Source organism: Macrosteles quadrilineatus, unplaced genomic scaffold (genome assembly GCF_028750875.1).
Source record: "Macrosteles quadrilineatus isolate MER2022 unplaced genomic scaffold, UCM_ALF_1.0 Scaffold_8__2_contigs__length_117827958, whole genome shotgun sequence".
Classification (NCBI taxonomy): domain Eukaryota; kingdom Metazoa; phylum Arthropoda; class Insecta; order Hemiptera; family Cicadellidae; genus Macrosteles; species Macrosteles quadrilineatus.
In genome coordinates this window covers 67,669,980-67,682,809 of record NW_026542601.1, presented here as the reverse complement: position 1 = coordinate 67,682,809, position 12,830 = coordinate 67,669,980, and the positions used below count along the sequence as shown (strand labels likewise).

Here is a 12,830-nt window from a genome sequence, read left to right as displayed (position 1 = left end):
TAAATATTTATAATAAAGATTGCCTACGAGATATCTCTTAAAGATTATTGAAAGAGTCAGGTATGTACTCATATCTCAGGCTTTTAATTTATTAAATAATTTTAAAAGGGGATTATTGTTAACAAAATTAATGATGAAAAATCTTTTCAAGATAATACAGATTAAATATTTTTTAACCCTTTCCAATAAAAATATTAAAGACTAGCTGTGTACCCGTTCTACGCACGGGGATCTTATAGTAATCAGTTGAAACCTTCTTATATAAAGAACAGCAGTTGGTTTGCATATTTTCAGATATGCTGGCCAAACTATTTATTATACATAACTTCATTTTATGTCGTTTGTTGTTGTTCCGGATCGGTATGACAATCAATAAAAGGCTAAATTACCTGTGTCCGCTGGTCGATCCTAATGTATCCTATTACAGGAGATGCATTTCGGCGAAATTAAATCGCCATCATCAGTCCTAAAGGTCTTGAGCTTCCCCATTAGGCGCGTCTTGGAGTTTTTGAAACACATACACGAACTGTATACTTATACACATGACGAATAAAACATAAATACACAGTAGGCCTACTTTTATTTTTACTATAAACAAGTAGACGCGCGTCGGTCGTGTGCCGAGTCTCGACTGAAAACGCTCATTTAAAAAATGTAAGTTTCCCAGCAATATACAACACTAATTCAAGGTCTATTTCCCGGTTATCAAAACTCAAGAACAATTTTATACACAAAGAATCTCTATTTTCATTTACTGTTACCCTACATATTATTGCACTTGCGATTAATTAAATCCGTTATGTAAGGAAAAACGTTTTTAATCTTAATTGGTTTGGATTTGCTTTCAAAACGTGATCGGAAATGGTTGCGGTATTTGTAAACAACATTCAATGTAAACATATCAGTGACAGCTAGAAGAAATAATCTTGATTTGAAAAGCTGTTCGTTATTTCATAGAAGAATATGTGCTAAACATTGGGAGAAAACTTTACAAAAATCGCACAAAATTGGGTTTTTAAACGTCCGTTATTTTATTTACAAAGTGGTGACGCCATATTTTAATGGCTAAAGACAATTTCGCCAATCCAGTGAATACATTAAAATGATTTGGAACTTGATAGGTACTCTCGTTTTTCAGGAGAAGGCCGCGTAAAATGGCTCTTGGGTCGTAACAGACATGAAGACAGACAGAAATTTAGATGAGACTTGTTTCGGTTTCTCTAATGTATAAAACGTAAAAATAACCTAAAAGTTTATGATTCTGAGCAATGTACAGACAAAACTCTAATTTTATTTATATAGATAGTGTATTTAATATATGGATAAAAGAGAAGTGTTAAATTCACATTGCACCAATGAATAAAAAGGAAAGAAAAAAAATGTCACTGTCCCCACAATTCTATGGCAATATTTATTTTTTTAAAGTCCCAAAAAATATATCTCGAATTCCTACACCAGTGGTTTGCACATATCTAGGTCTTATGTGTAACACCTTCTGAATATTTCAGAGCAATCTCTTATTCCGGATTCGAAATATTCACGGACGTTCTCTATCTTTAAATGGCATTTTTAAATATGCAAAGGATAAAGTATTTTTTTACGGTTAACACTTCGTATATTTTTTAAAAACATATTTTTTTTATCATAATTTGGTATAACACGTTATAGTCCAAAGGTACGAAGCAAATTACAATATAATGAATACTTGTTTTACTACCACTGCATGGAAATGGTCGAATTTGCCACACCGCATTAACCAACCAGTAAATAAAATAAATAGTTTTGTTTTCTGCTCCATGAAAACCTTGTGCAACAACCCTAGTTGACTTGTTAAAATATTTCATTGAATATGAAGGAGGTTGTGTTATAGAAATTAACTTCTGGTCTGTATTCCAGGTGAAATGGTTCAAGGAAATAAGCTGTCGTCAGTAACCTCCAAGAATGTCATTAGTTGTCGAGGCGTTGCTGACAGATAATATCTTCCATAATAGTCCTAACAATTTTATAAAAATTATTTTACTTCTTCATAATTTAACAGAAAATTGCTCTTGAACCAAAATAGTAATGCAGATTTTGTTGAAGAAAATAGTCCCAATAAACAAAATAAGTTTTATACTCGTTATTTTTTGTTTCTTATTATTTTTTTCACCATAGCTTCATATTGTATATTTCACAATATACACCCTTTTATCGACAAAGACAAACAGATTTGTGTTGGCAGATTCATAACTTTTTATATCAATGCGAAACATACTGAATAACGGTCCTCTTTCGTTTTCCGAACTAGTCCTTTTACTTTATAACTTACCAAAGACTTTTGGCTGTAGTAATGAAATATTATATGTTGTATTTCAAAAGAAAAAGACAAACAAATATTTAAGTATAAATACATATATGGATATGATAAAACGATAGCTTACACCATTTGCATAACATGCGACTAATTTAAAAACGTGTAGCTTAAAAGAAGAAGAAACATGTATGAATTTTTTAAGTCACGCAAAAGGATTCCTAATATCAGTTTTTATTATCTCTAATTTACTTGTTTAACAATCCCGAACATTTAATTCAGAATCCAAAATGAAATTAAACACAGCAGAAAAAACCTAAAATGGTTTTTGAAGTAAGTTTAAAAGAATGCCAAAACCATTCCTTCAAATCACATTTTTATTTTGATACATGCTTAAAAGGCTTGTCCAATGCATGAACACGTTTATACAAACTTGATATTTTATGAGGTCCAACAGGTCCAGCTGTAAAGATTTGTTTGGATTATGTTCCTGGATTCTTAGATCAAAAAATGTTAAATTATTGAAAAATTTTAATTATATTCAAAATAATTCACGCACATTAGGGTGAATATAGTTCTTTTGAAAAAAGTCATTCTGTATAAAAGCTTACTAACATAAAATGATGATGGATTATTTCTAGGAAACATTTTCTTGGAATTGAAAGTTGGAGGAATGCAATAAGAAAGGCTCGAGTCAGGTGAGTTAGAATTTCCATTGAGAGAATCAAAGTAATATTTTGTGTGAACAAAATGAGGTTTGAAAATGACAATGGTTGGGCTGTGGTGTTGTTTTTATAATTACATTATTATAACGTGTTCCTGTTTTGTGAATTTATGCTTTATCAGTTGTGCCTACCTGGCAGAACAATAACTACTGGATACATTGTGTTCCAACAACAACAGTCTCGGTGGCTGCTTTGTTTCATTGTCATTGAACAACAATGATAAGTCATAAGGGTAATTATCATGTTGTGTTGAAAGTGACTCAACTAGATGCGAGTGTAACACTCGTAATTGTACGTTATCAATGTGTTTTTTATTGTTTATTGTTTCACTACATATACTTCGAAAAAAGATTTACCTGTGTGTTTCTTATGAGTGTATTTATTAATGAGTGTTGCAAAATAACTATTTTCGATGTAAATTGTTACAACTTTAACGTCTGACTTTATATATTTTATAGCTTTGGTCAAGCTTTCATTCAGTGAAAAATTATATCACTTACTGTGTATTAACCTATTTCAATTGCCTTCTTCAATGACTTTCATTTGTGACTCCCTTAACGAACAAATAAAATAAGATTCCTCCTTTGATATGCAAGCTTTAAATTTGATGTTTAAGACAAAAATTATTATATCTTAGGCAGATTCTCAAATGTGCAAATCTTAAATTGAAAATCATGAATTCTGTATTACTACCTTGTACTACCCATCCATGCATACTAGTAACACTTATCAACACTTAGTAAGCACTATTATTGAAATTATACTTTAAACTTGTCCGCTCACATTGGCGAGCCAAGCTAAGCTGTTGTATAAATGTTGGATAAATATATTTGAATTTGAAACATTAAGTGTTTATTACAGTCTTGTTGAACCATATTACAATTATTTCTATATCTTTAAATGAAACAAACGCCAATAATACCTTGGTGTAATAAACTGTACTATCAAATTTGATTACGGAATATAAGTCACGTGGTCACTAACATGTTGACGTCACGAACATGAACGTGACTCAACAATATCACGTGACTGTAGAGTTGCGCATGACGTCACATCTTCACAAGATACTCAGTTAAATATTCTTTTTGCATGGTTATATGCCATGTACTTATAATAACCTTTATGTATACAGTTTTAATTCAGAGTATTAGATCAATATTTGATGTGTACATTTCACTCAATTACACATTATGTTTAGGGATTCACTTACCTTAAAACAAACGTTCAAATAAACTGAAACAGCATGTTTTAAAGCCAATCATTTTCTTTTCTATCGTGCAACACAGTGTTTTTAATAATCAAAAGGAATCAATTATTAGAGCCAAAATACTTAACACCGAATACAGGTGGCATTATCCTATATAACTCATGGAGATATAATCGCATAGTTTTGGAGTCACTAACGGCGGCCAATTTCCTCAACCATTTCATTTGGTATACAGTCATGACCTTAATGTATACAAATAGATTTTATTTGCACGTGTATGTGGATTCACTGTATAACGCAATTAACTGGAAACCAATGTGCAGTGAAACAGTGTATCTCCAGGCACTTGTCTACGACAGACAACAAAGCTTTCTGTGCTCTGTGTATGTAGTGAGATGATTTTAGTACAAGAACAGGGCTAATATGACTTCATGCGATTTTTTCGGTACCGGTAACAACCTCCTATTCAGTCGCATTATTATTTAATCGTTATCATATTTTATTAGTTATAATTTTAACATGTAATGTAGGAGCTAAACTACGTAAGTGACACAAAATGGTTTGTATGTAAACATGTTTCTAACAAATATTACAAAACTATTAAGGGATAAAAGTAAAATAGTGACTTTAATGTGTCCCGAAACACATCTTAGCAAGTTAATGACTCCCATGTGGTCCATTGCCTGGCGAAGAACATGATAGGTCATCGTCTCCTAAATCAGTGACAGTTTTATGCAAGACTCATTTGTGTGATTACAAAAATATATTGCGTCAACATTTATATTTTCAATAAATTGTTATTAATTACAAACCCCAATTTTATAAGTTGGCAGTTTAAAAACAATCCTGACTAATGAAAAGCTAATCTTCGAAGGTTAAAAAGCTACACAGATCTTCTCATTTCATTTTGCAATTACCTTGCACTCAAATTTTGCTCTATACGTACCCAAGTGCCCAAATTGTCTTAATGAAATGATAAAAATCGCTCTTCTAATTTGACGTATTTTGCTTGTGATTTACCATAGTATTGTATGCAGCGAGTAGGGAAGATTCATGAGTCATTATTCTTCTATTTTTTTGCGAATTTCCACAAGCGTATTTAAGGGTTGCGTAAAATTTACTACCATATTTTCTGCTTGACGAACTTGGTATTTATTGATAAAGGAGTACCATATAGCCATATTTTAATAAATCTATAGATTATGATCAATTAAATTAGTGTAATTATGTTAAAATAATATATTTACATAAGTCATTTCCTATGTAATATCATTATTCAAATCTTGCTTTCGAAGGATTTTTCTATTAATCTAGTCAATATTCTAATTTTACCGAAGTTTTTCTTGAAGACAATGAATGCTAACTTGCAGATTCACTTTACCACGCAATGAATAAGATTTGTGACTAATTATATGAGTTTTATTGTATTTTGAAACCTGGTATAACTGTTGCTGGCTTGATATCTTAAAAGATAATGGGATATGTTTTCGAGGTTTCAATCCAACATTTTAGTAAGCTTAGTTTTATTTTTAGGAAATGATTTATTTTTACACTGTTAAATAATAACTGTGTGTACACTGTTAATATACCTATAACTCTTCTTGTGCAAATTCAATAGGCACATTCAAAAAAGACTTGCCTTTTTAAAATCATCAAAATAAATGAAATTCTTACTTACTGGATATGTAAATATGAATCATCAAATAAATGGTTTTATATTCTTGTATTATAACAGGTGTTTATACTACTGTTTTAATGTGGCGTAGGCATATTCATTCCCACAAGCTTAGTTAAATAAATTTGTATGTTCTCTTATTTTTTGATAAGCAACTATTCATTTATTTATGATAACAATGTTTTATGTACTCGCTGCAGTTCAATTCTCAAAGATAAAAGAAGAAGCAATATTTGCATTTATATCTCACTAAATTAAATAAGTCTTAACGTTTAAATAAGGATACATTATCCCACCATATAAAAAGGAGTTACAACGTGAAGGTTAATATTTCATTTTTCCCGCTAGGGAACATAAAGTAGGGGTATCACCAATTGAGGTATATTAGCTTTTCTCCACTCCGGGGGTTGCAAAAGGTATTGCAATTCTTTTTACTTTACCTTCTTACTTTATCGTTACATATTTTTACGGCACAATTACACTTATATACGTTTTTAAACATACAATATAAGAAACAAATATACGTTTAATTGCAAGGAACAATTTTAAGCTGCATTGTTTATCAGTCTAATATTTTGTTATTTCATTTTATATCAGAGCTTAAAGGAGAGAATGGTAAAATGTACATCTTAAAACTGAAATCGGAGAGTATCTATCTATATCTATAATACGTGATGTCACCAGTTAAATAATTGATAGCATTTTTAATTAAGTTCAAGTCAAACAAGTAAACCTGTTAAATTGTAATATAGTGGTTCCCTCATATAGAGGTAATTAGATTCCCAATGCTGAAATCCGTATGAGGTCAACAACACGGCTGGCTTTACACAGTGAAGCTGAATTTGACGCTACATCTAGGTCATTGAATATGTTATGACTTGGATATTAGTTTCTTCTGAACTATTTATCTTGCTTTAGCACTTTTAGTGCATATATACTGTAATATATTTATTATATTATTAGATTTAAAATTAAATGTATATCGTTTAAAACTGTTAACTATGATTTCTCCCCCTGCGTTCTTGAATTAACCTCACATTGTTGACAATTCACTGCAACAGATCACAATTGGATTCTTTCCCCTTGGCACATCTAAGCCCTGTGAGGCGAGACTGAGAAAAATATAGAAAATACCTGGGGTAACCGTACATAGAATATTTTAGATCAAGTAGGTGGGGTCAGAACTTAAAATCGATAAAGTTTATTTTCATAGATGAAAAAAATACTTTCATTCTTAGTTATTTAAAAACCATTGAATGCAACCAGCTAGATTGGCCATAACGCTACCATGCCAATAACTAACTGTTCAATCTATACGAACCACATGGGAATTGTCAGTTGATAAAACATATGTTTAGAATGACAAGAAGTTAAGTGCAAAATCACCAGAAGAGCTGTCAGACGAAGTGATGGATAACTGTTTAATACTTTGAAAGTAGATTTAAAACCGATTAGATAAACTTCCCAAGAAATATGTTTTAGTTTGAGTGTTGAGTGTTTCATTCCCTTTTTATTTAGAATTTTCCTGTATACGCTTTTGATCAGTTATTTATTAACTGCTTCATTTGTGACACCTGAAAATAAATAAGTATCGAAATATTCTATGCGAAATAAAGGTGAAAATTGGTTTGTTAACGTATTAGTATAATTTTTAGAATTTATACAGTTATTAATGCAAGCCTTCCCCTTAACTCTGTGGCTTCGACTATGATGGCTACTCTTTAAACCATTACTATTTTATTTTAATAACTTTCAAAATCATCCCTTACGCAAATATTCCATTGGCAAACGATTTAAAACAGGGAAAATGCTGCTTGTAGCTGCTGGGTGGTCCAAAATAGTTCGTAAGAAAATCATCTTACGAATTATTTTTTGTCATTGATCTTACGCAGCAAACATATATTTATATAAAAAAATATACTTCTACAATCTCAAATTCTATTAGAGAACGCTTACCTCTTGTATGTAAATAGTACTATGATTCAAAATAACCACAAATATGTTCGTATTTGCATGGATTTTGTTCCAGTTTTAGCGATGAGAAAGGGAGAACCGTAAGTAGAGAGATTATCCTAATCTTGTCATATTTTACATTCCCTGGGCAAGTCTTGCAACTGTAATGTTTTAATCTGTCTTACTATGTCACTGATGAACGACCTCCAGCCGCACCGTTATATGATTTAAAGTTATAAAAGCTTTGACAGTAATTAATGTAGAACGCATATTTATGTTAACTATACGAGGTGACTTTGTTTTCAGTATTTCAAAACAGGGTTGTCTATACACGTTGGTTAATGGTTTATTCTTTCAATACTTAATTGCAGTTTAGTTTGTACAACATTTATTACCTATTTCATATTGAAAAACCAAATAGTTAAACTTCCTGTGGTATTTAATTCCAACTTCATTGTTTATCATCTTATTATTTACAGCCATCATGGAATTTCGAGCAAGTAAACACCATTCAGAAGATAAAAATATATTTTACACAACATTTAAAGGAGATAGTAATTATTATGTAGGCAAATGTTGGAGATGTGTGACTTCATACATTCTTAAACAACACCACTTTACTAAGTGATCTCGTCATAAAACCTCGAATGTACGTAACAGAGCTCCGATGAAAAAGTAGTCGCATTGTAATAGCTTAGATAGCTAACATTGTAATCGCTTTCATATTTCTTTTACTGGTGTTTTTGGTGTTTATATGCATGAATATACATATAAGGGGTGTATATACATATAATATGTATATACACATTATTAAGAACTATACTGTATAACATTATTTTTCATGACAAAATGTCAGTAGTGTTTTGAGACATGACCGTTTAAGTGATACGTAATCACGATTAAATATTTGTATTCGTTTAGAGGGTTAAAAAATAATTCTATCCAATTTACTTAATATCTAATTATTTTTAATTACTTCTAATTACTATCTATTACTTAGCCCATAAATATGTAGTGACGTCCAATTTGTGTTGTCTTTGATTCCCTTTTTATTTTTAAAGTGACGGTTAAATCTTTTAGGTTTACAATTCAATCAAATGGTAATGCAATTATAATCCATACCTTTACAGTTAGCAATGAACTTATTTTAGGTTTGTATTAAATTTGCACGTACGAGTATTTCGAGACCAAACCATATTGCAAACATGCAAAACACCCGTCTTAGAGATTAGTAGGGCCTATAAGGGTAGCAAACTTTAATTATGTTTTAAGTGGCGTTTCAGAAGCTTAATTTTGGGAGATAGAGTTTAAAAGATTAAGTAGTTATTCTTGATAAGCACCGTCTATATAGTTAAAAGCATCAAAAATCATTAAAAGCACCGTCTTAAAGTTAAAAACTAGGAGAATAACTTTTTAGTTTGATTTCAGACTCGTCAATAAAGTAGTCGTCAGTTTATACGTTATCCACCGCGACCCATTGCTGTGCGAGTCTTTGTTATTGATCCAACTAAGTCAGTCTATTAAGCAATTCGTGCTTTTTTTACCTTGACATTTTTCAAACCACATATTTTAAGCTTAAATATGTTTGGAGTCAAACATAATCCTTCAAGACTCATCAATATTATCTAGAATGATAATTATATAGAATTATATCTTAACCACATTGTTTTACTATTAAGAGTTCCTCTGCAGTTTGTTTTTAAGACATTTGCCCTTTATTTACTCATATATCATTTATAACCTACGGATAAAAGGAAATGAAAAAGAAAGAATTCATATTTAGTTATAGCATGTATTGTTTCAAGTATAACATTTGTTTATAATCGGAGTCTACATCTTCACGTAAATCACTCGATGTCTCACTTGGCAATCTACTCATCGTCTTCTTCAGCTCCAGGACACTGAAATATATCGTCTTTTTGAGCTTCAAGACATGTGCATATTATGAGTAAAATATTTTACAAATACTACAGCCATTTTATTAGCTGTATACTCTCGTATACCTTGCATACATTTTGGAAGGAAATACCGTTAGAACTACTAACTGCAAGACATATTGCAGCGTCGAAGCTTAGCTGGCTCGTGATCTTTAGTACTCAGTTCTGACAAGGAAGCAGTTTAAAAAAATCTTAAAAATCATTAAAGAAATAAATGTTGATTCAGTCTTTGTGGGGATAGTTAGTTTTACACGCAATTTAAAAGGCGAAAGTTTGAACATTGGAAAAACTCTTCATTGCAAGTTTTAAAATTGTATAAAGATGAATTTATGAATTAAAACTACTTTTTAAACCTTTTTTTTTATTTAAAAGTAATGCATTTATTATCCCTTTGAAATAAAATATACTAGAACCTGCTGTTAAAAAGAATAATAAAGACGCTTTTGCTTTATTTAAACTTACAATTCTTTTCATAAATAATAAACAAGTTATTTGTTACAATGTCTTAAAATATCGAAGTAAATATTTTTACAATGGTATAAATATGTAGCTAATAAAATATTACGGCACACTCAAACATAGCTACTCACTAATCCATGGCATCCAGGTCCCGCTACATGACCAGCTTGAGCCATCCCTGTAAAAATTAAAAAATATATTGTTTTGATGGCTTATTAAGAAACCTAAAAAGAGGAATATCTTCTCTAACAATGCATTACTCTGAACCAAGTCTGATTTTCACATATATAAAATAATTCTTTGCAACAAACTCAAATAAAGAATCTAATGGCATTTCAATAAAACCATATAATTGATTGAGAAAAGGCGAAATTTATATGAATCCTAGCCTTTTACATAAATGACTTACAGACAAACTGTATTCCCCAAATTGATTGTTTTTGTTTCCGTTAAACATTGAAAATAGATTGTAGGATATATTGTACAGTATATGTTTGGATTTTTATTTACAGGTTACGTGCAAGGGAGGGCCATGTGGCACTAACCAATGAATACAGCTAACTTTGCCTGTATAAATATACTATTTTGATTTTTTATCATTTTTCATTTCATTTCGAACAAATGTTAACCGGTGTTGTCAATACTCTAGTTTTTGTTTTATTAGTAAAGAAATAACTATCTTTTGTTGAAAACCAAAGCTCTTAGAATACATGGTCAACTCTACAAATGAAAATAAAGACCAGTGTGATGTAAGCCTTAACCTATTATTCATTTAACTAAGACAACATATAGCTGTAAGGCATACTTCTACCACTATTTTTACACACACAACTAAATTTATATTTATTTTACATAAGCTAATATGTTCATTTTATACAGGGTGTTGAAAATGTCTGGAACCAACATTATATCTAGTGAGTGGTTAAAGAAAAACAACTGATATTTTGTGTACGGATATACTATGGTTTTACCTATCTTTTGGTGCCTTATGACATTTTTTACCACTTATAGGGAACGTCCTGTGGAGGATGCAGTAAAAAGTTTTAATGGAAGCCTATGGTAAATGATACATCATTTTAAAGGCCATTTTGTTCTGAGTAAGGAGCCGCAAGTTTCATCTCAAAAGGTCCACCCCAGCGAAAATGGCGACTGTTTGAAATTTAAAAACATTGCTATTTAAATGGTCCGTATTTGTTTCCTTTAAATGCTATTAATTACAAGCCAGTTACGAAGTACAGTAGTTTATCACGTGATAAACTGTAAAATGACTGAAAAAAAAAACATTTAACTAAATTGTTTGTGTTGTTTTACTAAACTTATTTTTAACAGAAATACCAATTAAGCTTTCAATTATTTTCAAAAACTTCAAACAGTCACCATTTTCGCTAGGGAGGACCTTTTGAGATGAAACTTGCGGCTCCTTACTCAGAAAAAAATGGCCTTTAAAATGATGTATCATTTACCATAGGCTTTCATTAAAACTTTTTACTGCATCCTCCACAGGACGTTCCCTATAAGTGGGTTTTTAAATTTCAAACAGTCGCCATTTTTGCTAGGGTGGTCCTTTTGAGATAAAACTTGCGGCTCCTTACTCAGAAAAAAATGGCCTTTAAAATGATGTATCATTTACCATAGGCTTCCATTAAAAATTTTTACTGCATCCTCCACAGGACGTTCCCCATAAGTGGTAAAAAATTTCATAAGGCACCAAAAGATAGGTAAAACCATAGTATATCCGTACACAAAATATCAGTTGTTTTTCTTTAACCACTCACCAGATATAATGTTGGTTCCAGACATTTTCAACACCCTGTATAGATTGGCAAATGATAAATTGACAGTATCAAACAACAGTTACCTGAGAAGACACAGACAGCAGCGATAGCAGCAACAACAATCTTGACGAGAGACATTGTGATGTTCTTTCTGAAACAAGTCATGTTGTATCTGTCAATGAACAGTCTAATAATACCTGTTTTGAATAAATGCTTAAAACAAACGTAGTTTTACATGTGTTTGTTGGCATTAACAATGCAAACTGGTAATATACTGACGAGTATATTATTGTGATAAAAATAAAATATATGTATTTAAAAGGTTTACAATTGTTTAAAATAGGCAAATCTTTTGATGGACAAAATAATACAAATTGGACCAGTTATTAATAATGAACTCGCATAAGCACAACAAGCTATTATACAAGTTGAGCGTACAATTTAATTAAAGTTTTATTTTATTTGTTCAAAAAATGATAACTTACCTTACGAAGTGATGTAACAGTTGTGGTTTAAACGTCGTCTTATATAGCAAGAGCTGATCATTGTTTCATGTAAACTAACAATTGATATTGGTTTTGATATTGATACAAGTGGCTACGCACTATTGAAAGGATGACGTAACACGTAAAGAAACGATTTCAAAAAATGAGGTATGTTTTGTGAACTCATTTCGTCTTGACGAACGCCATTTGGGGGAAAGATAAGTATGTACGTTCTATGTGTTAAACATGCCAAAAGGCAGATATTAATATGGTCTGAAATTAGTTGACAACCTGGAGGCGAGTTAGCGTAGCGAACGAGCTAAC

General features: G+C 31.0%; 1 long non-coding RNA gene across 1 annotated transcript; it reads right to left on the bottom strand.

The window, feature by feature from the left end:
• Positions 1–9,636: 9,636 nt before the first annotated feature.
• LOC128999415 (uncharacterized) lies at positions 9,637–12,554 on the bottom strand. Its single transcript, XR_008491294.1, has 4 exons — positions 12,507–12,554; positions 12,105–12,172; positions 10,378–10,424; positions 9,637–9,751 (listed from the first exon to the last, which is right to left on the bottom strand). It is a non-coding gene; the product is annotated as an uncharacterized LOC128999415 (long non-coding RNA).
• Between the last annotated feature and the right edge of the window lie 276 nt (positions 12,555–12,830).